Here is a 19021-nt window from a genome sequence, read left to right as displayed (position 1 = left end):
ATTTCTTTTGCTGCACATATTCCTCTTTAATACATATAGATACGTATGTATAAATACAATTAAAAAGTACAATGGGAAAAGTGAAATTTTATTTTTAACTAACCAAGTAATGAAAATTTAAAAATCATACTTACTTTTCACGACCAATCTCTATACAAAAAGAATTAAACTTTAATTTTGTATAATAAGGATTTGTTTCTACCAAATGAAAGGGCAACTTAAGTATTTTTATTATTTCAGGATTAATGGAGAAGGGTGATGTAATTATTATATTGTTGTATAACATTATGGAATGCTGACAAGTTGATATATTGAATCAGCATTACACAATTCTAATATCCCGACTTTTGCCTCAGGACTAAGGGAATACTTCGACAAAGGACAGATTGAAAATAACTTTATTTTATTTCTTCATTATACAAATTTAACATAAATCACACTTAGGCAACAACAAAAATACACAATGAACAATCAACTGTATTATTTTCTGTGTAACAGCACACTTACTTTATTTTTCTGAAAAATACAAAGTGATATAAAAAGAAAATAACTATGGTTTTGGATAGACATATTATGTTTGCTCCAGCATTTGCATCAGCCATAATTCTTAAATTAGTCATTATATTACCAAATTTCCAGACGTCCTCTTCCTTAACCAACCTCTTGATAATGTTTGGCGGCATCATGGGATCCTTTGAGACTAAAAGAAAGACAGAATTTGATTTAACACAGAAACTGTCAATGTTAAAAAGGGATCTGTGCATGTTTAATATAAGAAAATAATTACACATAGCCCCATTTAACAATAACTGAATTAATTTTTAGTAGAATTATAGTGGACATTATGGTGACTATACTAGACTGGACAATTAATCATGTAAATATCAGTAGAAAAAGGGGGGGAGGAATTAAAACTAAAATAAAAAATATATTATGTTGTACACAGAGTGAAAATTAATACTGCATAAATAACATTGTACCAGTATCTAAAATATGCCATCAGGCTTTGAAACAGAAATATTGAAAATAACTTTCAGTGCAATCTAGCTCAAGGATCTGGCAAGTTTTGTAGCAAAATACTACCCTCACAGAATTCTTTGCTTCTGAAGGTACACAAATCTAACTATATCATATTTCGTGAAAAAGATAGTGGTACTGATGTAAGACATCATATTATCAGACACTTTCACTTTCCTCTGAATTAATGGTGGCCTCTGATATGCCTGTCTAGGTGGAAGTCATTGTGCAAAATGTTAACCCTCATGGCATGGATGTCAGAGAGGTTGGTCTATATATGAGAGACCAAACAAAATAAGCCTCACTGGCTTCTTGAAACATCACGATAGCTAATCCCTGGAAGGGAAACTCTATCGTTAAGTCCTAAGCAACAGAAAAAACACAACTTGAATTTATCAATGATGAGATTGTCTAGCATCCTTGTATTTGAATGTACAGCAATCTATCTGTAGGCATGTCATATTTTGTTAAAAAAATAGTGGGTTTTGATATGAGGTGTCTGATCATCAGAGATATTTTCACTTTTCTTAAATTAGTGGTGGCCTCTGATGCACTTGTCCTGCTGTATGTCGTGCAAAATGGTAACCCTCATGGCCTGGATGGTGGAGAGGTTGGTGTATCGAAAACCAGCCTCCTATGACACACCTTGGGCAATGATTGTGTTGATAAATTGGTCTACACAACTCGCTTCATATGGCTGAATGACAAATAGTCAATTAACCACCATTGGGGGGGGGGGGAATTACTTATGAATTACTTACATTTAGAGAATCACCTTTCCAAGTGTCGTTTATTCCTGTTTGCATTGTCTGGCAATGGTAGCTCCATTCTGTTTCAGTCATGTCTACAAAATTCACATTTAAACATAAATAATGCAATTTAACATCACAGTTCATTACTCAGATTCTACAGAAATTATATTTACCATTAACTGATCTCGTCTCCTTTTGTTGTGGGTTTGTATTCTGCAATTTTATTGTGGTAGAAAGCATTATCCATAACAATAATCGAAGGACCTAAATTTTTCAACCCAACAATAAGCTACCTTTCCACCCACTTCTGGATTGTATTCATGGCACCATAGTAATCTTGACCAGTCTTCAAATTGGATGCAAAAAGTTAAATCTGCATCTATAAAAGAGACAAGATATTTAGATTCTAGATAGAACACACAATAAAAGTTACTACACTATATATAGTTTAATAGTATTGTAGTTATATTACCAGGTTCCAGCTTGTACAATGACCAGTCTTCCTTCCACAGCAGGTCGATGCATAACTCCTTGAACCTTACCACCAACGATACTGGTTTGCTCCATGAATGTGTTGCAGTCTATGAAATATACATGGAATTAATAATGTTACAACATTTATTCCCTTTACTATCTTAAAATATTGTAATAAAGCCTGTCATTCATAAAAATCCAAGTTTCATCCAGAAAAACAACAGACTTTGGACCCTCACTTTTCATATTTCTCACATATTCTCTTAAAATTAATATTTTTACTTTCTCTTACTAATGTGAGATTGCCCTCTTTTTTCAATTTAAACCACATTTCCTTCAAAATTGTCCTTAATGACGAACGTGATCCTTCAAATGAAGTATGTATCATAGTTTGCTGTTACATGGCCCAGTACCAGCATGGCTGTTACTCTTTTTCCTGAACAGGAATGAAAATAGTACCGGTACTGATAAATAAGAAGTAATTATAAGAGTAAAGTCTACAGTCTTCTAACTTATTAAAATTAAAAAAAAAAAAATGTTACTGCCATAATTTTCTTCATCTCGATTCGGTCTATCATATACAAATCTTGCAATGACTTCCTTCGAAAAATTATCTGATGCCAGTTATAGATTGTGGATATTTCTTGTTTTTCCCTGGTGTAGACAGCATATGCCTCTTTTCAGATTTGGTAATAATTATTTCTACTGCATTCTATGAATGCTGTGATAAAAGTATGGAGATTATATATTTTATTTACAGTATTTACTTACAAATGGCTTTTAAGGAACCCAGAGGTTTTTGCTGTCCTCACATAAGCCCACCATTCGTCCCTATCCTGAACAATATTAATCCAGTCCCTAGCTTCATATTCTACCTCCCTCAAAATATTATCCTCCCATCTACGTCTCGGCCTCTCCAAAGGTCTTCAATCTAACTCTGTATGCATTTATGGACTCACTCATTCGTGCTACATACCTTGCCCACATCAAACGTCTGGATTTAATAATGTTAGGTGAAGGATATAATGCTTGTAGTTGTGCGTTGTGTAACTTTCTCCATTTTCCTGTAACTTCATCCCTCTTAGTCCCAAATATTTTCCTAAGAACCTTATACTCTAATACCCTTAACCTCTGTTCCCCTCTCAAAGTGAGAGTCCAATTTAATGCTTCTTATACATACATGCCTGTGGTGTAACAATATCTGGAACAAGTAAACATATAATATGCTACTTTTTAATTATTCCTATAGCCTTAAAGATTATGGTAATATATTGAAGTACTTGGGACAATAATAAAATATTCTTCTGCGTTATTGAATACGTATTTTTTTTTACTTAATTTCTAACAAGAATATTTTTATACATACGAAAGGTTATCAGTGATGGGACTTTACTTTATTTGGGACTTGTATTTCTAAGTAAACTTAAAATTTTTCAAAATTCAGTTGCATGTAAACTCAACCACATGCATTAGTTTATCATGAAGTTGCATTAGATTAGGTTACAGAAAAGTCTTCGTATGTTAAATTATGTGTAAATATTTTTTAACACACTATCATGGATGCATCCTTATGGAATAAGATCTGTACTGATCCTGTCAAATATTATCTATAAAAACAGGTAGGCCTACTTACAAGAGATTTGCAATTCTTGCCATTAGAACCGCTTTGGTTTGACAGATATCTTCCTATTCTGCTTCAGCCTTAAATTGTCTGTACATATTAACCACTGCTTATTGTAAGCTGCTCTGTAACGAAAGTATTTTCTTTCTTGATATAGGCCTATAAGTTCTTCAGACTCTTTCCTTCTGGACATGTTATAACCTTAAAATAAAGTGATTATTGCATTTTAAAACATGAACTACAATTAACCTAACTTCAACCTTGATTTTATTCACTTTCATTAGACTGAATATTTGTAAGGTTATGTAAAATTATATTACGTAATTCTCAAAAATAACTGCACCATAAGAGAGACTGTTTTCCTTTGTTCCACTGACTTCTGTGAGATGATAACACATGGTTTTAGTTTGGAGCTATAAATACTTTCAACATAAAAGTCATTTGATACCTGTATATTCTAATGGATAATTGGAAGTTTTTATAACAGCAAACTAATAAACCACGTGTTTATCATTATATACATCTCTCATAAGCCAGTGAAACATGCCTTCTTTGATGTAGATTCTCTGGATAATACCTTATATTATGATAAAAATGTAATTGTTATATCATATAATTTATTTTTATATGGATAATGTTTTAAAGTTAAAATAATGCTCTTACCTCAGCAGAATCATCTGTAGGCCTAATTATAAATTTCACTATTCTAGAATATAAGTATGCCTATGTAATATAATATCTTAATACATGCTAAATAACAGTGAATCTTAATACAACATAACATTCTAATATGTTAATTTATTGTAATATTGCAATATAATGCTCCAAAATTTCTACTTACCTAGAAACATACAATACTGGTAGTTCTGATAATAAGAATAATTGCACCACAGAGTTATATTATGTGATGTGATGGAAATAGTAACTTCACGTACAACTCGCAATTCCCGGAATATATTATATATATTATAATCGTGATATAAAATACACGCACAATATTACGTTTGAATAAATCTAATGAATTTTAAATCGAGTAGCGGTAGGCCTGAATAATAATTCCAAGTGTACTTACGTAGAAACATACAATACTGGTAGTTCTGATAATAACAATAATTGCACCACAGAGTTGTATTATGTGATGTGATGGAAATAGTAACTTCACGTACAACTCGCAATTCCCGGAATATATTATATATATTATAATCGCGATATAAAATACACGCACAATATTACGTTTGAATAAATCTAATGAATTTTAAATCGAGTAGCGGTAGGCCTGAATAATAATAATTCCAAGTGTACCAACATAAGAACTACAAAATGACTAACTATCATGATATCTAGAACATGTGGGTGTTGAAGTAAGTGTTGCCAATAGTGAAGTGAACCTGGGGGCTGCAAAAACACTAGATTTCAGCTGGTGATCACGTAATGGGGGAAAAATGTTGAAGTTGCATCTTAGTACCTCAAGATATGCTGTGCCGACAATACGAGCCTTTGCATACCTGATACAGTGCAGATTTTTTGTATTGTACGAATGCATTTTCTGAGTGAATCCTCCTTTTCAAGTAATCCCATAAGTTTTTTGATTTTATTTTTCTTTGTTCTTTTTTTAATCCTTAAAAGATACTGAGATTACGAGTTACGTACGAGTGTACCATATTGTCCAATATGTTAATATATTAATAACAAATTAGTATTGTTAGCCTCCGAACAGGTCTCAAGGCCTAAACCTTCACAGGCAGGAGATTAATAATAATAATAATAATAATAATAATAATAATAATAATAATACTGATAATAATAATATTAATAATAATAGTAATATTATTATTATTATTGACTTATGGCTTTTAGAGTACCTACCAGGAGGCTCATTACCGCCATATAATTATTATAATTATTATCATTATTACAAATTATTATTATTGACACTATTATTATTATTATTGACACTATTATTATTATTATTATTATTATTATTATTATTGACTTATGGCTTTTAGAGAACCAGGAGGCTCATTATCGCCGTATTATTATTATTATTATTATTATTATTATTATTATTATTATTATTATTATTATTATTATCATCATTATCATTATCATCGTTATTATTATTATTATTATTATTATTATTATTATTATTATTATTATTAGTGTATAAAACAAACGTAAATGATCAATTTGTTCCTCTCTTTATAATGATATATCAGGCCATGTTCTCGTTTCCATTCATTCTTCACCTGCATGTGTTTAATACCAAGACTAATATTACGACGAACTATTACCACATTACTTGGAATACAAGTCTGAAGGTGAATTAAACCGGGAAGTAAGCAGTGAAATGATCTTATACTAGGTCCAAGTGTTTGGGAATTAAGTTAAATAAATAGTAATGATAATAATAATAATAACAATAATAATAAAATAATAATAATAATAATAATAGTAATAATAATAATAATAAAATAATAATAATTTTAATAATAATAATATTCTAGAACAAAAACAGAAGTTTAGAAATCAGTGAAACTAAGTTATATAATAGAAGTAATGTAATATTTCCACTTATTTTGCTAGATCGAGAAAATCACGGGTTTGTTTCAAAAATGTTTACTCGCGTATGTCAGTGAACAGAAATCGCTTACCTTCGTCCCAAAGTCACGTGACTCGTCAGTGTTTCGAAGTTGATACTTTTCATCTTTTACGCAGCTATCGGGCACGGCTCGCCGAGTGAAGGGAGTGAAGGAGCCCTTCACCTAAAATTTAAAATTAAATGCTATAAGATAATGGCACTCGTTAGCCAGTCTCGACTTACCGGGTGAAGGGAAGAAGACAAAGAGCGAGCGAGGGTTCATCATGCTTTTTCTCTCTCGCAGTATACCTGTCAGTGGTTATGAACAGAACGTGTCCTCCAAACTACGTCGTTCCCCAACAGCTGGTTACCATGACAACGTGACGTCAAATTCTCTCAGAAAACTGTTATTTTACTCATTTTACTATTCATGTGAAGGGATATTTTCAACAACCATGCATCCCCGCAACAGTACTGTAGACTTCCGGACCTCTCAAACCACTTTTAAGCAAAGGCCACCCTCTCAATATTGTTCGCTCCTCGCCTTGACGCCTCCACCCACATTAGGGCATCTCTTATTTTACCAAAAAGAAAAAAAAAAAGAACATTTTTGCGCCGATCCCGTAAATATTTTTTATTTGGTCAGATTTACTCAAAAACAAAATTTCATCTCCATAGGATGACATTTACCCGTGCCAAATTGAGCGCTAATTTGAATGTTAGGAAATCTAAGACTTGTAGTTTGAACTTAGTGTTTAAGCTATTGATGAATGTATAACATATAATTTTTTATTAAACAATTGCCATGTAACTCTACACAAAGAGAAATACATATCTTTTCCATGTGTAGATTCTCTCTATTCAAATTTGCTACCATTTTGATTTTGAGTAGTACGTATCTACTTCATCATCAAACAGCGATAGGACAGACAACTCTTCTGATAAATACCACATAATGGTGAATAAATTTCTTTACAGCTGCTTTTGTAATTGTTGAATCTATTTTTATATGATTTCGGAACTTTTAATAAGCAGAGATCTTAACAAGGAACTTTTACAGCTGCACTGCACTGAAGCTACGGTTTGACGTAAACAGTTACAATGAACAGATTGACATCCCTTAAGACATGTTTATCTTTAATCGATAGTTTAAGTTGAGATCTTAGCAGAAACATTTTAATCAATATATTGCTTTTGCCATCCATCTAAAATTTCTTTAATTTCCACTCATTGAAAAACACTTCCACATTGTTTCTGCCACTTCTCCAGCTTTCCCTCAAATGTTTAAAAAGTGCTATGTCAGGACTGCTTGTTACATCACGTACTTTACATTCAAATACACATCGTAAAATAAGTTCTTATATGTGATGACGACACGAGAAATACAACTCCCCGCCCAATTTTTGTTCAAGTAAGACACATGTCCATTAAAGCAGCCAGTGTTTGAGGCAGTTGTGTCGCTGCAGAGAATTTGTACATTATTTTCAATACCCCAATACGTTAATGCATTCCAAACAACATTCGCTCGCTCTTTATCAGAACTATTATGTAATTTTGGAACGCCGATGAGCTGCTTACTGTCCCCAAATGTAACTACGATTGGAAACCTTTCTTCTTTTGGGTCTCTGATATTTAATGCGGGCAACAGTTTACCATCCCAACAAACAGTAAGAATTGCAGGGATATATTTTTGAAAGTGGATCTAATTATTTTAGAAAGTTTTCTTCTCATCTTCTGTCTGATTCGATGAATAGAAGAATAATTATTAATTGGGAACTCTTCAATATTGTGGCCAAGTGCCTCTAGTGTCGTCTGAAGGATGAATACAGAACGTCTTACACTCAGCCGACATACTGTATATCCAAAGCAATCATTAATTTTGTAGTGATATCATTCTTGGTACTTCGCCTTGTAGCATGTGTAATTGATGCGACATTATGTTAGAATAGCGACCCGAAAATACGTGCGACACGATCGGTAATAGACAGAACTGACTGTACTGCATGTACTGACTCAGCGAGTCATGCGAGTTCGCGCTCTAGTCGGCACGGATTGCAGTGCTTCAATCACAACAGAATTTTGTGTAGACATATTTTAGAGTCATTCGAACAAATCTGGAGTGTTAAAAATGTTGAAGTCGGAAAATAAGGAATACCCTAACCCACATCCACAGTATAGCTTTGTTTTTTTCCTTGTGAGGGTGTTAGACAGTAAAAGTTTGTTAAGTGTGTGCCTGTGATAATGAATCCATTTAATGACTCTGTATGTGCGTTACTTGAAACACCGTTTTCCAGATGGAAAGACGAAGAGAAGAAAGACATTTTACAACAGGACGGCCTACCACAGCATTAAATGTTAGTGTAAAAAAAAAAAAAGAAAAAAAACAGTAAATCTTATAATATTAACTTCAAAAACTCTTGATTTTCTGAATTTCCATGGCTATCAGTAGTCTCTATTTAGAGAAATTATTTTGTTGGCCCTGTTTGCTTTTCAGCAATAACTACAATATTTGGAATGAAGAAGGATTTTCAGATTTTAAGAATTTCACGCGGGCTCTAAAAAACACAAAGATTCTGCCCAACATCCGAAATGCAAATTGCAACTCAACTCTTTCCTGAAGAATAGGAAAACAATTGCTGACGCCATTCAGGAAAATGCAAGGTTACATCTTGTCCATTTCAATGGAAATTTTCGCATAAATAGGATTATTTTCCAACTTATAATTGATTCAGTGTTGTATTTAAGCAAACAAGAACTTGGATATAGGGGTCACGATGAAAGGGTTTCTTCAATAAATGGAGGCAATATCAAGGACCTACTTGCATTATTAATATCTAGGAGTCCGCTGGAAATTCAAAACCACTAGGTACTCTAAAATTAACAGTGTATTCACCGGTGATTCTAGGACCATACAAAATGAAGTCTTAGACTGTATATCTGACTACATCAATGACCATGTGAAAAATAAGATTCATAATACAACTTTTTTTTTGCTGTTGAAGTTGATGATAGCACAGACATTATTCAGACATCACAGTGTTCTATGATAATAAGATATGTAAATTCTGAAGGTATTATTGTTGAACGTTTCCTAGGGTTTTCATAATGTTAGTGTTGATAGATCCTCTGAAGCATTGTTCAATATTTTTGATGGGGTTTTATGAGAATTTGGTTATGAGAACAGATTGGTAGCACAGTGCTATGACGGGGCAAGCGTAATGGCAGGTCACTTAAACGGTCTCCAGATGAAAGTTAAGGACAAAGCATCTCATACTCTGTTTGTGCATTGTTTAGCCCATCGGTTAAACTTAGAGTTGCAACAGAGTTTAGAATGCAATTCTAAATTTTGCATATTTTTTGCGAGTATCAGTGGGATTCCGTCATTTTTCCACTATTCATCAAAAAGAACACACGTATTAGATTCACTATCAGCTAGACGTATACCAACCTTAGCAGAAACTCGCTGGCGTTCTAATTCAAAATTACTCGATGTAATTGTAGAGGATTGAGAAAACATTAAACAAGTTTTGAGCTAATTATGAATGACAAACTGTCTAACAAGAAATCTATTCAACTTAGTAAGGGGTATCTCAATGATATGAATAGTCTTGAATTTACCTTTGTGGCTGTAGTATTCAATGATATTTTTTTACGATATTGGATGACGTATATACGTCCATTGTTGTGAAATATTAATGAATTTATTCATTAATATGTCACATCAATGGACGTATATATGTCATCCAACATCGTAAAATGAAGATTATATTTGTAATGTTTCTTCCCACCCATAAGCAGTGCTGACTAGATCAGACGCTATGGACAGTACTCTATAACAGAGTCGCCAGTATGAAAGGATGATTCCGAGCCTTTAGCGTGAGGCGAACTCGATAACTCAGTCGGTAGAGCGCCTGACCCGAGTACAGGAAGTCGCAGGTTCGAATCCCGCTTGAGATTGTGAGATATTTTTTTCATTGACCGATGTTCTATTTGATGTTCTACAGAAAAAATCACTGGACATTACATACTGCATATCTAAGATAAAAAGTACTTGTGCTGTAATACACAATAAAAGAAATGACCAGTATTTCTTGGAATTATTTGAGCAAGTTAAAGGAATGACCAGCATAACTCGGAGAAGAGAATACACTACCTTGACAGAGGAAGAGAGTTATCGCAATTTCAGAATTTTGTTTTTCGAGATTTTGGATTCTGTTTGAATGGAAAAGAAAGTGAGGTTTCAAGACTGTGATAATTTGCAATTTCTCAGCTTTGTGGATATTTCCCTCCTACAGCACTTGAAAATTTACAACACCACTGGAGAAGAATTTTGGACACATCTTTTGTTGACTTCAATTTTTCAGCTCATTTTGACTAAAATAGACACGCCGATTTCGAAACTTCACTTAGTCTTCCTCTATCACGTCAGGTTTTTTCTCTATAGCTTACCTCCAAGCGATTAGGCCTATATGCTGATTTTGAAACTGCTGTTAGTTTTATTCTATCACGTCAGGTTTTTTCTCTATGGGTTATCTCCAAGCAATTTACTGTATCCGCGATAGGGGAGAGTACTATTGTTCTCCTATTGGCCGAATACGAAGCAGCCTGGAGGGGGGATGGAGGGAGGAAGACCCTATAGTAGAGCAGCTAGTCCGACACTCGTGGAGAATCTTCATTAAGAGACATATTTGTTCTTCGACACACAGAAAAAAATATATAAAGGATCAAACAGAACCATCTATGGGAGAAAAAAGTAATAGAAAAGAAAATAAAACCACGCTGGTCAACAAAAATTAATTAATAAAGAGAAACGGAACAGAAAGAACAGGATGCCGAAAACAAATCGGCACATTATTAAAACTCTTTACAATTTACATTATCGGTATTTTAAATTGTATATATTATTATTATTATTATTACTACCACTAATATTATTATTATTATTATTATTATTATTATTATTATTATTACTGTTATTACGTACTTACAAATGGCTTTTAGAGAACCCGGAGGTTCATTTCCTCACTCGCATAAGCACAAAATCGGCACCTATCCTGAGCAAGATTAATCCAGTCTCTACCATGGTATTCTACCTCCCTCAAATACATTTTAATATTGTCCTCCCATCTATGTCTCGGCCTTCCCACTAACACTCTATATGCCTTTCTGGATTCGACCATACGTACTACATGTTCTGTCTATCTCAAACGTCTCGATCTAATATTCCTAAATATATCAGGGGAAGTATACACACAATGCCTGCAGTTCTGCGTTGTATAACTTTCTCCATTCTCCCGTAATTTCATCTCTTAGCCCGAAATATTTTTCTAAGCACCCTTAGCCTCTGTTCCTCTTTCAAAGTGAGAGTACAAGTTTCACAACCATACAGAACAACCGGTAATATAACTCTTTTATAAATTCTAACTTTCAACTTTTTTACTAGTAGACTGGATAACAATGTCAAAAAATCTGAACGTTAGATTTTATAAAACAGTTATATTACCGGTTGTTTTTTATGGTTGTGAAACTTGGACTCTCACTTTGAAAGAGTGACATAGGTTAAGGATGTTTGAGAATAAGATGCTTAGGAAAATATTTGGGGTTAAGAGGGATGAAGTTACGGGAGAATGGAGAAAGTTACACAACACAGAACTGCACGCATTGTGTTCTTCACCTGACATAATTAGGAACATTAAATCCAGACGTTTGAGATGAGCAGGGCATATAGCACGTATGGGCGAAACCAGTAATGCGTATAGAGTGTTAATTGGGAGGGTGGAGGGAAAAAGACCTTTGGGTAAGTCGAGACGTAGATGGGAGGATAATATTAAAATGGATTTGAGGGAGGTGGGATATGATGATTGACAATGGATTAATTTTCCTTGGTATTATCACCACCATCCAGCACTGCGCGTATCGCGGAAAAATCCCTATCGCAACCGAGTCTCATTCATTCAACTACCACTTTCCAAACCTGTTTCGTTAGCTGGAAGCAGGAAGCCATGCTTTGAACTGCTTTTCTTTCGCGCGCAAAGAAATTCTTGTTTGGTTTTTGACATGTAGCACGTATGGGCGAATCCAGAAATGCATATAGAGTGTTAGTTGGGAGGCCGGAGGGAAAAAGACCTTTGGGGAGGCCGAGACGAAGATGGGAAGATAATATTAAAATGGATTTGATGGAGGTGGGATATGATGATAGAGACTGGATTAATCTTGCTCAGGACAGGGACCTATGTGAGGGCGGCAGTGAACCTCCGGATTCCTTAAAAGCCAGTAAGTAAGTTAAGCAAGTAAGTAAGTAACTAAGTAAGACTGGATAACAAAATATATTATTATGATGTACCGAAGTACATATGATATTTCCGTGCAGATATTCTGCGTCTCTGTTCCACTCATCTTTCATCGTATGGATAACAAAAGCTTCTCAACCGAATAATAACAGGCATTTCCTTATTTAATCTGTGTTTAATTTCCTCCCGAATGTCATTTATATTTGTTACTCTTACTCCAAGGTATTCGAATTTTTCCACCTTTTCAAAGGATGTATTTCAAAATTGTATATGACCATTTCATACTTATGTTCTGGTCACGAAACATAAGCATACACTTAGTCTTTTCGTGATTTACTTCCAAACCTATTTCTTAACTTGCTTTATGGAAAATTCTGGTATTTCCCCTAATAGTTTGTGGATTTTCTCCTAACATATTCACTTCATCCGCATAAACAAACTGCTTATGTAACTCGTTCAAATCCAAACCCTGTCTGTTATCCTGGACTTTCCTAATGGCATACTTTAGAGCAAAGATAAAAAGTAAAGGTGATAGTGCACCTACTTGCTTTAGCCCACAGTGAATTGGAAACTCCTCTCTGTTATTCTTGAGTTTTCTAGAACAGAATTAAATAATAAAGGTGATAGTGCAGTGAATTGGAAAATCAAGAGATAGAAACTGGCCTATGCGAACTCTGCTGCAAGTTTCCTGAAAGACATTTTAATTAATGGAACTACGAGTAGTTGTTATTGTTCATTGACTTTTATGGTTTTGAGCCAGAGGCCGTTAAACGGTCTTATGTGTCTGACACACGCAAAGATTTACCTGGAGGTAAGTCTGTGGAAACCTAAATTCACAGACAAGTAATGTCGTGTATGGGCAAATTGTATGAAGATTTTTGGCCCTGAGACAAGTCTCCAAACTACTGCGACTGCGTGAAATGTTCCGACTGTTGAGCTCTTCAAATCAAGCGGCACAAAAAATAAACATGAAATAAACTATACTGCAAGCACCTGGTAATTGTTTCGTTTTGTATTTCTCTGTGGCGGCAAGCTATGAAAGTTCAGATTTAGATAACTATTCTCGTCCATTCTGTTAGAATTTATAGAAATGTATAAATAAATCACTTCCGTGCTTGTGGAAAATCAAAAGTATATAATATTCCAATAAAACGCTGTTTATGTCTAATCTGTGTTGGATTTTAAGTTATGGGCCTAGTTGTTATAACAAAGAAAGTACAGGTATACTATTTCAGAATAGAGAACAAAAAATGAACGCAGAACTTTGGAAGAATAGCATTTCTCAAGTGATCGCATTTCTCCATGAGAAATAATTGAGTACTACGACGTCTTGTGACTTCTTTGTGGACTATAAGACTAGGACAGGCATGTCAAGGATACGGGAAAGGTTATGAAATATTGTTTATCAGAGTGCACTTTACGAGCGCTGTGGATTGAGTGAACGCGAAAGAAAGCGTCAGTCAGGGTATACGTTTAGAGGAAAATTAGTTACTACAGCAATGTAAAGTAAATAGGACTACTATGCTGTATATAGCTCTACTAGGTTCATTTAAGTAGGCAATTTATGTTTGGACAATCATTTTAAGTAATATTTATTTGAAGGTACCTGACAATAAGTCAGAATGAAAATTATTTCGCATTACAACACAAACAATTAAAAATATTACTATATTGTGGATGACACTACCCAGTCACGAATAAGCGCGCAGTAGGCTATATCCGAACAACTTTTTTTTTCAGAGTTTTTCTACATTGAAAAAATTTTTCAAAATAAAACTAAAATAATTCAAATATATTTGTTTTTACACACACATATACAAACATTCGGGCTTGTCCTTATTCGTGAAAGTTCAATCTCCTAAATTTTTGTGATGTGCTCGATGTGAGTCCTGCTGGAAACCATCCACATAATGGACTTTATGTAAGAATCTGTAAAACGCGATCTTTGCCTAGTTTTGTTGCGACCTATTTCTAAAAAAAAGTTGCTCGCAACTATAAGTGCTCCCAAATATTGACGTTACTTCTGTTGCAAACTTACGTGCGAAATGTACGAGTAATTTGAACAAATAAATAATAACCATAATAAAATTTTAAAATTATTAACAACACAGCGTTGTAACTTCTTGATAGATTTTCGATGTTTTAGGAAACATTCTGGACTACTTTCAGTTTCATAAGTTTTTTTTTTTTTTTAATAATCATAAATTATTTTCATCATATTAACTTTCGCAACGTTCCTGTATCCATGCCAAATATATACATCGTAATGTCGCTATACATTCAATTTCTTACAGATCATGTGTTCTCCACACATTATACGTTGTGCCTCTACATCGTGATTTCCGTTTGATAGCTTGAATAGCCAATCTTCATTCTAAGATTGAATAAAATCTACTGCTGATTGTGGAAATAGTAGTGTGATTTGAGTGCCAATTAATAGTCTTCATAATTACACTGATATCCCTAATGTAATTTAATCGACTAATCGTATATAGGCAATAAAGGAAAGTAGATCAGCTTCCCACGTGTTTCTCCTCTCGTGTTCAAGTTGTTTAAATTTGGACAATCTGAATTATTACGCGTTATTCCACGGCACGGGACAAAATGTGATTTCCTGTGCTGTCACGTTCTGCATTCAATGTGTGGTATTCGTTTTCTCCATTTATTTACGTTGCTTAGAATCACACTATTCCCACGCCACGGACGCCACGTCCTCTCCTATGTAGCACTCGTGCTATCACGTTTAGATTTTCTGTCGCACCGGACATTGTTGGACGGTGGAGAGCACGTGCAGGTTCATTATGGAGGAATATATCATTGAAAAAGTAAGGCAATATGAATTTATGTATAATTTTAAGTCATCCAATTACAGAGACTTAAACATGAGAAAAGAATAGGAAATAGGAAGAGAGATGAATATAAGCGGTAAGTACTGTATGTTAACTTATTTCCAAGAGCTATTCCATCTCAAATCGACCGAAATATAGAGAAAATTGACCTTAAAATTTCTAAATACAATGAAACTTTTTTGTACGTAGAGAACAGTGATACAATGAGTATCAAAATGCGAGGTTTTTTACTGATCGATTTCATATGGAATAGCCCATAAGTAAATCATCGATTCAACTTAACCTCATTATTACTACTATTTTATTATTATTATTATTATTATTATTATTATTATTATTATTATTATTATTATTATTATTATTATTATTATTTTAGGAGGTACATCAGTGTAGATGCTACCATACACATAAAAGTGCATATTAACAATTACTACAACAGCTGTACTGCAGACATTAATCTTAATTTTGCGATCTACCTCGACGAACAACATTTAATTGCCAAGGCACTGAGCCTAGAGAATTAAAATATTCCTTGAAGTTTTCTCGCACTTGAAAAGACTCGCGTGTATTGTTTCTTCTCAAGTGGTCTAGGTTTCTTAGGGCACAGGTTGGTAGTGAAAGTGCTTGCACATCAGGCTCAAACATATTGTCTTTACATAGCATATTATGCAGGCAGCATGACGCAAGTGCAATTCTATCGACCATGTTCGGTTGTACCTCCATATATCTTTGAAAAATTCTCCAACGAGCAGTCAAAATTCCGAATGCATTCTCGACCACATTTCTCGCTCGGGAAAGTCTATAGTTGAAAATCGTTTTTGTTTCGTCTCCATCTAAATGGGCCTGCCATATGGACGCAGAAGATATTTTTTTAATGGAAATGCTTCATCCCCAACAATTATGTGTGGTTGTGGCTCCCCATTTTCAACTAATGGAGCATTTTGTGGCACATTTAAAGTATTACATTCCAGTTTTTTTCCCAAAGCGTGAATTAGCAAAAACACACCCATCACTGTTTCTGCCGTAAGAGCCTACATCAATTGTAATAAATTTATAATCCGCATCAACCAGAGCAAGAAGTACTATAGAATGATTGCCTTTGTAATTGTAGAATGCAGATCCAGCATTAATAGGGCACTGAATGTTCACATGCTTTCCGTCTATGGCTGCTATACAATTAGGAAAGTTCCACAGTTCCTTCAATCTTGCAGCTGAGTTTTCCAAAATTGTTCTGTAGGTTCGGGCATTACTATTGGCTGGAACTTTTCCCAGATGGCGTCACAAACCGTTATCACTATTTCTCGAACAGTGGAGAAACCCAAACGGAAACTGAAGCCCAAACTCCGAAAAGAATTTCCTGTGGCCAGAAATCTGAAAGAAGTTAATATTTTTGTTTACTTAAACTTACATAATTATTTAAATACATATCTTATACAAAGGAATTGACATATTCCTTAGCATTAATTATACAATTACACTTTTAATTTTTACAGCTATGACGGCAAAGGAAATTTGGGAAAAACTAAGAAAAAGCTTCCTTCAAGCAATGAATAGACGCCGTAATAAAAAGTCTGGTCAGGCAGCTAGGAAATTTGCACCCTGGAAATTTGAACAGGAGATGTCTTTCCTTTTGCCATATTTGGAAAATCGGAAGTGAGTATAAATAACTATTTAGTTATTAAGGTCGTCTTTTATATTACTAGTTTTCAGTAAAATATACTTTTTATTTTAGGACACATGACAACTTAGAGGATTTACAAGAAGAATCTCAAGATGAACCAGAGGATGACCCAACAACCGAAATAAGTGAAAGTCAGCCTGCTCCTCACCCTTCACCTGAAAACCCTGATTTTGAAGATTCTAAGTCTCAAACCACTGCTTCTCAAGATCTGGAATTTGGACAAGGAATAACGCGTAATAATTCAGATTGTCCAAATTTAAACAACTTGAACACGAGAAAAGGAAAGAATCGAGAAGCACAAAATAATTCTGTTGATAAAATGATACAGGTAATGAAAGACAACGCTGCCTTACGGCAAATTAAATATCAAGAAAGACAGGAAAAAGCAATGGATGAAACTGACATGTTTTTTATGAGCATGTGCAAAATGACAAAAAAGTTGCCACCATATGAACAGACAAAGATTAAACTAACATTAAGCAATGCTGTTTTGCAAGCCCAAATGACAGTGCAGGAAAAGGACAATGAAAACGCACAGCAGCAGTTGCAATTAACGCGTCCTTTATCTGCACCATCAAGTTTATATATATATATATATATATATATATATATATATATATATATATATACAGGATGACGCTCTACTATCTGCAGGATCATCTCGATCAACAGCACAAGATATAAATACAGGTAAGCCCGCAAATTGTGAGCCGATAATGGGCAATGATTATTATCGTTAACCATAAAATATTATCAGGGTTCGCTCAGTTGTAAAACAGTGGACATTATTCAAGAAGCAACTTTAAGTAGGTACGGTAATGTGAAACTTCATTGAAATATTAGATAAAGAGTATTATGTATTTAAATTTGTAGCATGTACTTAGCTTAAACATACGGCTAATTTTTCTCGAGTGTTAACTGCTATTCGAAATTGAGTGTTCTGTTTCTGTATTTTCTCTTTTATTTGATTGTGATTAAATTCAAATTCTTCTTTATTCATTCTAAAGTACATATGAAAACGTTGTGGGTCTTCTTCTAGTTGCTTAAACAAAGTATGAAATTCACCAGATTCCTCCCGTTTCAAGTTTATATCATGCACCCACTTCCGACACCTTCTTTCCTGAATGATAACAGCCGCAGCCACATTTTCGATGTCTTCTTCAACCTCTGAAGAACTACTGGAACTACTAACCCATTCACCTTCCATCTCTGCTACAGAAAGCTACTGAATAAAATAGCGACTGAACAGATTGTAAGTTTAGTGTGAAGTGACATGGCGTGGCGATAATGTGCACACAACGCGACACAGCACGTGCCTTCCAACTTATATGATCTCACAGGAGAACACATGCCGTGGCAATAATGTGTTTCCGGCTTAAGAGCATCGGTGCACGCGAGCTGGACTGTTTTCACCGCTGGCTGATCTAATGTAGGTCTTAGGAGGTAAATCTTTGCGTATATGGGTCTCTTTACAAGCGCATGACGTCGTCACCCGCCATAATTAAATTGCGAATTATATTTAAATACCATTCATATAACATTAACGGTCCTATCTATATTTTCTAGTACGTAGTACGTGCTCTCAATTGATTATTTAATACATAATAAAAACAACAGTAAAGAAGTTCATATTCAATTTGTTCTCTTAGCACAGTGGTTGTCGTGTTGGATTGTTAACTATAGCATGCAATGGAACGTCGATCGAAATCCGATGAGACCAAGCTATGTATAATTTCTAACTTATTGTGACATGTAAGTA

At 34.2% G+C, this 19021-nt stretch overlaps 1 long non-coding RNA gene across 1 annotated transcript; it reads right to left on the bottom strand.

The window, feature by feature from the left end:
• Positions 1-448: 448 nt before the first annotated feature.
• LOC138716447 (uncharacterized) lies at positions 449-4044 on the bottom strand. The gene is made up of 4 exons (XR_011336668.1): positions 3877-4044; positions 2242-2350; positions 1779-2148; positions 449-700 (listed from the first exon to the last, which is right to left on the bottom strand). It is a non-coding gene; the product is annotated as an uncharacterized lncRNA (long non-coding RNA).
• Positions 4045-19021: the final 14977 nt, after the last annotated feature.

The sequence above is a fragment of the Periplaneta americana genome, chromosome 16 (genome assembly GCF_040183065.1).
Source record: "Periplaneta americana isolate PAMFEO1 chromosome 16, P.americana_PAMFEO1_priV1, whole genome shotgun sequence".
NCBI lineage: Eukaryota > Metazoa > Arthropoda > Insecta > Blattodea > Blattidae > Periplaneta > Periplaneta americana.
Note: the sequence above shows the minus strand (reverse complement) of the source record. Positions and strands in the feature narration are given on the sequence as shown.